Raw genomic sequence first — 10,263 nt, forward strand, 5'->3', positions numbered from 1 at the left:
TGTGCAATATATTTATTTATATTAGTAACCAAGAGGCAATATTTATGTTGGAAGACACTGGGTTTCATTACTGTGGGCAGAAGTACGGTGCCCCAGGCTGAGCCCAGAGGAAAGGCAGTTTCAGGGCATTCAGTGCTTCCCCATGGAGCCAGATGTGATGCCACAGTATGGAGGTGAAAGAGAGATCACTCTGCACACCCATAATCACCATGTCAGGCAAGCTTTAAGCCAGGACATAAGATAAAAACCTGGGTGCTCCTTCAGGTTGTAGCTCCTTGGGCAAAAATGGTTCTGAAGGCATTTGGTTTGGGAAGGAACCATCATTTTTGCCCCTTCTTCCCTGCCTTATATACTTGTAGCCTCTAGCTCTATAAATTTCTAGACAGTAAAAGTTATGTTTTTCTGAAGCTGAATTTTGATATTAAGCATATTAGTCAATACTGCCAATCCCAAGCATTTGAAGACAATGAGTCAGACCCCAAAAGTTATGAGGTTAGCTTGCACTTCAGATTTAAAATGAAAGTGACTCTTGTTATGTTATTCTTAGTCTGCAATATGGTCATGTTTTATGCTTCTGTCTGCAACCATGAAAGAAGACACTCAACCAATAATTAAGGCATTGTTTTTTTACATATTTTTTTTTGAAAGAAATGACCTATTTATGTAATACTTAATTTTAGAAGCCCAGAATTAAGAATATTAGATGTCAAAAGACTAGCCATAAAATCACCAGATTTGGCAATGTTAGTATTTACTAGTGGTACAGTTAGATTCTAAACATCCTGGCATCCACAAATTGACACTGATTTCAAATTTGTGCTGAAAGTGCACAAACTGAAAAGATGCAGTACTATGTTTCTGATTCTTGGTGATATGAAAAGAGTTGATAGCTCTCTATATTCCAGAAATGACAGCCATTCACACCTTTTACTCTTTGAAATGATCCAAAACCACACATCAAGTCATTTTTCTGTCATATTTCTAAGTGGTTTCAACTGCAAGTGCCACAACTGCCTTATGCCAAGAATACCCTTGTTATTTGGATTCTAGATTGATCATTCAGATCCAAACAAAATCTCAGAGAAACATTCCTTTCAGACCTGATAATCTTGCTGGGGTTTGGGACCATACACTCAGAAAAGACACCGTTATAGATTTTTGTTCTACAATCAAAATCCTAAACTGAAAATCTATATTTGTCCACAAATCCAATATATAATTGTTATAGTACATACACAAATTATTTCTCTTCCACTGAAGCATTACAGAGAAATATTTCATGATTCAGATCCTATCTTGAGTGACAATAACTAGATTCACTCCATTGCTATGAAAAGTCTAATTTCCAGTCCCAGAGCATTCCCGTAAGAGAGTAGTAAATAATATTAAATAAATAAATTAATTAAATAATTAAATAATATTAAATAAATTCATTAATTTAAATTAAAATTTAAATTAATTTAATTAATTTAATTAAATATAATTAATTAAATACAGAAGAGGGATAAGGGTCACAAGGGCTCTAACAGGCAATGGCACTTGTCCTCTTGTCTTATTTGTTATGTCACTCACCACCCTTGTCCCCAGCACAGTTCTAGTAATTCCTTCAACTCAAACCTTCTCAACACTTCTCCTCTGATACTGCTAGTGCGATACTGCTATTCTCTTCCTCTGTCCTCTGGTCTCATGTCTTAGCCTGCTAATTACTTTCTGTTCATTTCTCAGTCTCCATTTGTGGTACCAGGGTTACTTCATCCTCTACTTCTCCAACCCCTTAAATTACGTCTCCCCTTATCACCCATAACCAGAAGCAGCCTGCTCCTCTCCCACCAGCTTTCCAGACACCCTCTTCATGTTGGAGATACTAGAAAAAGAAGAAATGAAAGAAAAAGATAGAGTTTCAGATGACAATTCCTGAATATGTAGCTCACTGCAATCACCACCTTCCACTGTCAGCAGAACCCTTCTCTGCCTTCTCTCTCAACCAGAGAGACAACTACAGGCACCTGTACTACTCCATTTATTCAGTACAACAAGAGCAAATGAAATCTCCAAAATTCTCCGTTTCAATGTACTTCATCTCACTCTACTTAAATGCCAATATGATTATTTAACATTTTATTTTAAATTGGATTTTGATATTTTGATCTAACTATAGGTTCCTCAGAGGCCTTTCCAGTGAAGTAATTAACAGAACATTCCCCACTTAAAGTCTTTGTAGCTGTAGTCTTGTTCCTTGCTATGAAAAATTACTTTTGGATCAGAATCTAGACAATCTTTTTTGATTATTTATCTAAAACTAAAAGCAGGAAATGATTCATTTGCTTTCTGCCAATATTGGACTGTTGCCACTTTTAGCTCAGGAAGAGTAGGCTTCCTTTGGCAGCTTTTGCTTGCGTGATGATGAATGAAGTTCTATGTTTAGTGCTAGCTAAAATTTTATAGAGTCTAAAAAAGCAATCTAAACATGTTATAGGGAGTGGACAAGTTTTTTTAGATAACTATACCATAAGTTTTCATGCTGTGTCACAGCAATACCTTTGATATATACATAGAGAAGAGACTCTTTCCAAAAAAGTAAAAATAAAAAAAGTAAAATGAAATAAAATAAATCTTAAATACTTGAATATGCATTATTTGTCATAATAAGCACATAATTCCCCCAAGGTGAATATGCACTCACAGTTACATGACATACTGGAAAACATAAATGTCCTTCCTTGTCTTAATGATATACTACCCAAATTACATGCAGTCATTTGTCATTGGAAAGCATGGACCACCATGAAATGGGCAGTTAAACACCACAATAAAACCTATTGTATAGTTAATCAGCAACTGCTACATACTGATGGACAGAAAAGTCTTAGAACTTTTGACAGAACAAGTATTTGTCTGTGCTGTAGTTCAATCAAGATCATCATGGGGAGGTAATTGTGTAGAAACAATGCATTTATATATGATGAAAGCATTCAAGCACACGTTCAAAAGTAATAATTAATTTTTCATAAATTAGTCTTACATTGTGTCTTACACTGATGATCTTTATTATTCAGGCAAACTTATTTTCAAGGTTTGAAAGTAAAAGTTTTAATGACTTACAAAAAACATTCAGATAACAGATAGCAGTGAGATAAAAAATGTACAAGGGGAGTGACATTTATTCTATAACTACATCTCATTGATGTTAATCTCAAATAGGAAACTTTCTGGGGGAAAGAGGATGATGAAGTACAGAGAAAGACAATGATGACAATCACTAGTGGCGTCCCCCAGGGCTCGGTGCTGGGGCCGGTCCTCTTTAACATCTTCATCAATGATCTGGATGACGGCATTGAGTGCACCCTCAGTAAGTTTGCAGATGACACCAAGCTAGGTGCGTGTGTCGATCTGCTCGAGGGTAGGAAGGCTCTGCAGGAGGATCTGGATAGGCTGCACCGATGGGCTGAGGTCAACTGTATGAAGTTCAACAAGGCCAAGTGCCGGGTCCTGCACCTGGGGCGCAATAACCCCAAGCAGAACTACAGGCTGGGAGAGGAATGGTTGGAGAGCTGCCAGGCAGAGAAGGACCTGGGAGTGATGGTGGACAGTCGGCTGAATATGAGCCAGCAGTGTGCTCTGGTGGCCAAGAAGGCCAACGGCATCCTGGCTTGTATCAGAAACACTGTGACCAGCAGGGCTAGGGAGGTGATCGTCCCCCTGTACTCGGCTCTGGTGAGGCCGCACCTCGAGTACTGTGTTCAGTTTTGGGCCCCTCGCTACAAGAAGGACATCGAGGTGCTTGAGCGGGTCCAAAGAAGGGCGACGAAGCTGGTGAGGGGCCTGGAGAGCAAGTCCTACGAGGAGCGGCTGAAGGAGCTGGGCTTGTTCAGCCTAGAGAAGAGGAGGCTCAGGGGTGACCTTATTGCTCTGTATAAGTACATTAAAGGAGGCTGTAGCGAGGTGGGGGTTGGCCTGTTCTCCCATGTGCCTGGTGACAGGACGAGGGGGAATGGGCTAAAGTTACGCCAGGGGAGTTTTAGGTTAGATGTTAGGAAGAATTTCTTTACTGAAAGGGTTGTGAGGCATTGGAACGGGCTGCCCAGGGAGGTGGTGGAGTCACCATCCCTGGAAGTCTTCAAAAGACGTTTAGATGTAGAGCTTAGGGATATGGTTTAGTGGGGACTGTTAGTTTTAGGTCAGAGGTTGGACTCGATGATCTTGAGGTCTCTTCCAACCTAGAAAATTCTGTGTGATTCTGTGTGTGTGTGACAAATGCATATTGATATCCATACCCTACTTTCTTTATAATTGACAGTGGTGAATGGTGGATCCCTTTGGTTACTCTACAGATTCAAATAAATTGTCATATCTGATAAGATACCTCAAAGACACTTCATACCAAATATATCTGACACTTCATACTTCAAATATATCAATTCAGAGAGGTTTTGTTGTTCTGCTTTCTTTAAAAGTAAGTAGCTCCAGCAGCACTTGCGAGTTATTCCTGGAATTAACAGCTACTGTTAAGATCAACTTTGAGCTGAGGTTGAAGAGTTGACTACAAAAAAAAAAAAAAAAAAAAAAAAAAAAAAAGGATCTTAATGGAATTATGGAATTTGCTAGGAGCAGTAAAAATATGTCTGTTGGGAATGAATGGATGAATGTGGGAAATGAGGAAATGGAAGACTTCATCTTGGGCCAAATGCAAGGACCGTAATATCTGGTACACTAGTTTCAAATGCATTAAGCAAAAATAAGCAGATAGTGGGTCATTTTCACTATCATTCTGTCGCGTTAAAGGGGTGTAGCTGATTAACCGTCACGGGCCCGTTTGGATTCAGAGTACTGAACCAGTCGGACATTCACCAAAACTGGGGGTCCGTTCGGACATTCACCAAAAACGTAATAACCGCCTGGGGGTCCACTCAGACATTCACCAAAAACGTATTAACCACCTGGGGGTCCGTTCAGACATTCACCAACAATGCATTAACCGTCTGGGGGTCTGGTTAGATTCAGAACACTGAATTATCACGGATAATCACCCTCACCCAAGTCGCATTAATGAAAGCTATCACAATGCAATCAAGTATGGTTTATTACAGCAACAGATAATCAGGTTCTTTTGGATTGCCGGCGATAGTGACTGTCTGCAAAAGCAAGCTAATATGCATGAGATACACAGGTGTTATAGGTGTTATAGATGTTATACAGGTGTTATAGGTGTTACAGATGTTATAGATGGTATAGATGTTACAGGTGTTACAGGTGTTATGGGTGCACAGCCTAGAAATAAACGCGTTGAAAGGATCAAAGACTCTATATAGAGATTTATAAGCAAATATTCAGATCTCACCCAAAGGCGTCCCAATGGGGGGGGAAGAGAGGCTCAGCCCGTCGACTGATCCCAGGAGTCAGGAGGTCCTAAGGATGCTGTATGTCCTCAGGATGGTATCTTCCCTGACGATGGTATCTTCCCTAACATCCCCTCTCTCTTGGGCCAATTTATATTATTTTCTATCTTTTAGGTGGAGCTTGAGTGGCTCTAGTCAAGCATATCTTAGTTATGATTGGTGTAAAGTTTTCCCGTCTCCGTTTAAAGTAACAGGCTCCGAGAAATTCAGAGCGCATGCTCAGTGAGGGGTGGTCGCACCTTGGAGGCGGGTAGCTTTTGGGATGGAGGTGTGTTTTGGTATTATAATGATATTATAATGAGCAAAAAGAACACTAGGGTACAGCATTTGTCAAAACATGACAGGTCTTTGGCTTAGGGTGGCAAAAAGTGCAGCTTTGTGCACAAGAACAATCGAGGTCCCACCTGATCACAGAGCCTAGCCGTGGTGTCTCCACTCCACTCCACGCTCCGTGGTGTTCCTTAGAGCTAGCACACCAAGTTTCCCCAGCGCGATAGCATCTAAGGTTGGGAGCCTAGGGAACGCTCAGATAATGCAGTTATGCCCTACCCTGAAAGCCTCTTCAAAGCTGTACCTTTTTCTTAAAAATGTGAATGTTAGTTCTATTTTCCTAGTTACTTCAGGCATTTACACCACACATTCCACTTAAAATTTCATTCTGTTCTGCAACAGTCATAAATGGAGAAACTCAAAAGATTTAACTTCCCATTCAAAATTTGCATCATCTACTATTAGGTTTCCTTACAATTCATGTAATTTTTCAATATCTTTTTAAAATCTTGCCTACATGGTAGGAAGAACTAGGACGATATGGAAAATAGTAGATGAGGTATCTTGGTCCACGTTTTTGAAACAATGAGATCTGATTTCTACAGTTGGCTTTTAGAGGCTTAACTGTATATGAATAACGGGTTGGGGGCTTAAAAAGTGATTATAACAATAAAAAATATAGAGGACTAGGTTTTAAATGTGGAGATAGTTATTCTACCAGGACAACTTAAGATTTAATCATTATTCATTGGTTAGCTTAATTCATGTTTTAGATTTAGGGTTTAACTCTCCAATATATGTAAGCTTCTCACGTGTCAAAAAGTGATCTGTAAAAGGGTAAAAATCTAATTTTAAAGAAAGCCTTTGGAGTTCACCTTTATGACCCTCAGTCTTTCAGCTACCCCACCTCCCATCCCCAAATGAAGAATTCTCTGCTACTGCATACATAACATTTTATAAGTGAACTGGATCCAAAAGGCTTTGTCCCATTTCCCACGATGCACACTTTCAGATACTTTCATGTGCGCTCTCACAATCCACATGGAATTCCCCTCCATTCTGTTGCTGAAAGTCAGAAATGCTCATCTCTCTGGTATGCAGACTGAAAAAGTCATGTAGAGTTGATCAGAACTACAGGTGGACTTCTGCACATTCCCCACTGATGGAAAAACACAAACAAAATGAATGCAAGGAAATCAATTGTTCCCTGAAGACTCTGCTTTTGTCTCACCTCTCAACCTCTTTCTCCTCTCTGGCTGCCAGTCATTTTGAGATTTCTCCTTCCTAACTTGAACTACCACAAAACAGTCTTAATGGTCCATCCTTACACATTTCTTGCAACCTCATTCAAGGTTCCCAACAGCACTTTTCTTCAGCTATGTGCTATGCATGTGCAGTTCAATCTGCTCTCAAAGGAGAAGTCCCTTATATCCCTGTTCCTTTCAGAGAGCAGTCCACTGATATTCTTCATCTTATGGTACAATGCTCAAGTATGGTCCCATTCATGGAGTTACCTCAGATTGGCTTCATCTTAGTCTAAGGAAATGGTGAGTGACTGCCAAGGTTGCATACAAGCTTTGGAGATCAAACCCTCAATTTTCCCCTCTAAACTCTATCTGAGCTCAACAGGACATTCTGTTTCATTGCAACTTCAGATTTGCTCATTCAAGGAATTCCTTCACCCATTCTCACATTTTTTCCCCCAGCTGCTCATCTCCACTGGGAGTATGTGACAGAACCATTTGTTTCTCAAGACAAACTGGAAGAAAAGAAACATTTTCTTAGTTATCTTCCTCACTCTCTGAGGACATAAGAGACTAAACATATCACAGCTGCAAGACAAGCCTTGAGAAAAACCTTTATTAAAAATAGTTCTTCAAACTAATATTTAATTATAATATGCCAAAATCCTAAGTAGAAGGCTAAGTGACTGTTGCTGTCCACAAAACAAAGCAATAAGGAAAGAAAAAAGGAGGCATCACCCTCCTTCCAGCATCTCAGCTGGTCATATCAGCCAGTGATGCCAATCACATCTAACAGTCACTTTTATTGACAGTAAAGTGCAAAGAAAATTCTTTTAAAACACTGGAACAAATACTGAAAATCTGTGCAGAAGTACTTTAGATCCTAGATAAATGAAAATTAATCTTGAACAACAGATAAGTAGATTAGCTATTGCTTTTCAGTGATAGACTAATAAGAAGGACCAAATGTGCTGGGAGAACATGAGGTGTGTTAGGTGACAGACATTCTGTGCTCTGTAGATCTAACAATTATAGATAAAAAATGAAGAAAGATTTTATGGTCCTTCAGCAATACTCCCAGTGAGTATAAAATTTTTTCCTGAACAAAGACTTAGAAAGGGAATAGAAAAAAAAAAAAAGGCAAGTTTCACACAACATACCAGAAACCTCATTGAGATGTGTAGCATTTTGAGAAGCAGCATCATTCTACAATCAGCAGTTATATAAAGATCTGAAAAATAAATAGAGAGAGCATTTTTACACTGATGGCCTTGTCTGAGATTACATCATGTCTCAGTTTCTACAAATGCTGTCTACAGCCTTGGTTTCTGTCGTGTCTACTTGGAGATACATTTCTGTTCTGTATCAATAACATGCCATGTGTGTTTGAACCTGTGAAGATTTGCTTCTTACTTCCATATTTACTGTCAAAGCACTGAACCAAAGAAACCACATTTCAGAGAAAATTTTTCCTTGGCTGATGGGTCTAGCACATCAAAACAGTTTTCTCAGGTCTTAACAAAAGCACAGGATAAAGGTTAGTTCTGTACTGTAATAGACTGTTTGAACACCCATAACCAATCCACTCAGGAGTATATTGCATGAGCTATAGGGGCAAATTGTGTCTACAATATACCATCCATACACTGAAGCTACCTCTATGGAAGCAAATTCAAGTGCAGTATTTAGGTACAAAATACAAAAAATAATGAAGAGACAAGGACTGCTCTTCTTTTTTTGCCATGTACACATGTAATCTATCATCCTAACTTCCATAGGAACTAGGCAGGTATGCAAAGCAGACTGATGATTTCAGGATTTTTTATGTTTCCTATTAGCTTGTTAATGTCTAAATTTCCACCAGTGTGTTGAAAGTATAGTATATGGGATAAAGAAACAGATGGTAGCATTGTGCAACCTGTAAAAACTATTTGGGGAGGACAGTGGCCATGGCATCATATTCTTCTGCAAGCATCAGATGTTTCAGTAATGTGAAAAATATTTGCTCTAGTTGAGATCAGAGGGTATCCATTTATTGGCCTCATTAAAAATTGACTCTTTACATGACATGTATCTCTTTAATGTGTCTCTTTACATTTGTAAAAAGTTCTTCAAGGAATGAGACTGCAACCTGTCTCATGAGCTTAATGCCTTATGCTTAATGCCTTCATGATATCCTGGTGTATATGTATTGAAGTTTCCCTGATGAGCTAAGACTAGGAAAAAACAGGATCAAGAAAAAAAAAAAAAGTATAACTTGAAAGAAATAAACATTCCAAATATTCCCTGCATAACCACACTTTAGTAGGGGTGATCGGTCCCCTTATGTTTTGGGAAAATGCAAGATTGTTCAATCAATATGGCTTTTACTTGAATCTATTGTTTTACTCAGAGTTTCCAAGTTTTTCAAAATCTAAAAATCTCTTTATTCTCTCCTTTTAGTTTCTGATTTTTTTTTATTATTTTGAATGAAATGTTTAGCTGGGATCGTGTGATCATTCCACCATCATTTTAATGGAAAGACTTCCTAGTGAGAAACCCTGCTTGCAAGGCAGGGTCACTTATTTAGACTTAGATGGGTTTTGTTTATGTAGTCAGCATTAAAAGCAGCACCATACCATTACTTAGAAGACTTCCCTCTCTTTCTTTCCAGGACAATATTTTCTTCCCACTTTGGGGCTACATTCCTTCTAAGGAGTCTTTTAATACCGATTCAAAACAGATTAAAAAGAGGTACTTCAGCAAAAACTCCCATGCTTAGCATGCAGTCCATAGATAGAGAGGTATTTCTTCACAGAAGACAAACATGAAAGCTACTTAAGCATCAAAGTAGGTCTGAATAAGAGAACAGATTTAGTTTTGGCTTCCTACACAGGTATGGTTTTCATATATTGTGATAGAAAGTTAGAATTGGACAGAAATTCTTTAATAAGCTCCAGCTTGCTCTTTTAATGTGACTTCTGATGAGTGGGAACATATGGAACTGGTTTGCAGACTCTTCTGGGCTACACATCTGTTTTCTGCCTGTGATTGCAGTGGACTGGTTGTTCACTTCAAGCACTAGATAACTAAAATAAAATGCAGAAATAAAGTACATGTCTTCAGTCAATATTGACTGTTACATACCCAGGACTCCTAGGACTATACAATACCACAGTCCTTTGGACTTCAGCCTACAATACTCCTTTGCTGTAAGAACTACAGCAAAGCTCTTACTTTGTCACAAGTTTGACTTCTCCTTCCAACTAAAATGTGAAACTGCTTATGCATGTTAAAATAGCCCATCTCATTTGGGAATTTCAGAGAACAGCAAAGTATCACAGGGGGAATTCATGACGATGGGATTTACTGTC

General features: G+C 38.8%; 1 long non-coding RNA gene across 1 annotated transcript; it reads right to left on the reverse strand.

The window, feature by feature from the left end:
• Positions 1-4,254: 4,254 nt before the first annotated feature.
• On the reverse strand, positions 4,255-9,231 carry LOC137855203 (uncharacterized). Its single transcript, XR_011095588.1, has 3 exons — positions 8,071-9,231; positions 6,030-6,825; positions 4,255-4,760 (listed from the first exon to the last, which is right to left on the reverse strand). It is a non-coding gene; the product is annotated as an uncharacterized lncRNA (long non-coding RNA).
• Positions 9,232-10,263: the final 1,032 nt, after the last annotated feature.

Source organism: Anas acuta, chromosome 4 (genome assembly GCF_963932015.1).
Source record: "Anas acuta chromosome 4, bAnaAcu1.1, whole genome shotgun sequence".
Lineage (NCBI taxonomy): Eukaryota > Metazoa > Chordata > Aves > Anseriformes > Anatidae > Anas > Anas acuta.